Source organism: Solanum tuberosum, unplaced genomic scaffold (genome assembly GCF_000226075.1).
Source record: "Solanum tuberosum cultivar DM 1-3 516 R44 unplaced genomic scaffold, SolTub_3.0 scf01123, whole genome shotgun sequence".
Classification (NCBI taxonomy): domain Eukaryota; kingdom Viridiplantae; phylum Streptophyta; class Magnoliopsida; order Solanales; family Solanaceae; genus Solanum; species Solanum tuberosum.
This window is the reverse complement of record NW_006240008.1, coordinates 23,920-25,155: the sequence shown is the minus strand read 5'-3', so window position 1 is coordinate 25,155 and position 1,236 is coordinate 23,920.

Here is a 1,236-nt window from a genome sequence, read left to right as displayed (position 1 = left end):
ACCGACCTCTGGAGGTCGGAATTTCAACATTACAAAAATAAAAATACCGACCTCCAGAGGTCGGAATTTAAAAAAATGAATATTCCGACATAAAATAAAAACCGACCTCGAGAGGTCAGTAAATACCGACCTCCAGAGGTCGGTATTGAATAGCGACCAAGCTTTTTCCGACCTAAGTTGGGATGTCGGTTTTAGGTCGGTATTTCAGGGAATATCGACCTCCGGAGGTCGGTATTCACTATTTTTTTAGTAGTGAGGGGTGATCCCTATGAGGTATGTGAGATCACATGGCACTGGGTTGGTTCACCCACGCGCCAATCATGATTCAATTCAGCGAAATTATAATGTTATGAAATTAAATCTTATGAGTTCTTGAAGTTAATTCGATTGAAAACTTGTGGGTTCTTGTTGTTGAAGTTTCTTGAGGTTGATTCATGTATATAGGCGTGATTTCGAGTTGATCCTTGTATATATTAAGGGTATAGTCGATTCTAAGTGTTTGGGGAAAGAACCAAGTCGAAATAGGGGGTTTAGAGTTAAAAAATGAAGGAGAAAAGTCGGAGTGCACCTAGGCAAGGGTCTGGGGCAACGCCCCTCTCAGAGCACCAAGAATGGGCCGCTGAAGTTTGGGCTCTGGGGCGCCGCACCAGCCAGAGTGCCCTACCCCAGCCCTCTGAAGTTTTAAGGCTGGCGCCAGGGATGCCAGTTCTTCCCATTTTTTCCTTTCTTTCCGTACTAGTTCCTTAGCAACGTACCTATGTTTTCTAGTCGATTTCTATACTCTAAGGTACGTCTAAACATCATGAAATCATCCATAACATGAGATCATGAACCTTGAATTCATAATCCAATTCAAGGAAAGTTAAGATCAAAGTCAAGAGAAGTAAGAGTCAAGTCAAGAAAAGTTCTTAGAGTTTTCCAAAAGTCTTTTTCCAAATGTTTTAACTTTATTTGAAGACTTAAAGTTCAAGTTGAGTAAAGAGTAAGGAGTAAAGATTGAAGTTCATTTGTTCAAAAGTATGTGGGGACTATGTACTTCCAAAGAGTTTAAAATATTTTTAGATTTAAAAAAGTAAGGAAACCTTGATTTCCAAAGAGCCTTTGAGCTAGTTTTGAGAAAAGAGTAAACGCTTTCACAATTAAGCAAGAGAGGAAACTTTGATTTCCAAGATAGCCCTTAAGCTAAGTTTTTGAGCAATTATCTCAAATCACATAAAGAAGTATGTTTTTAAACAT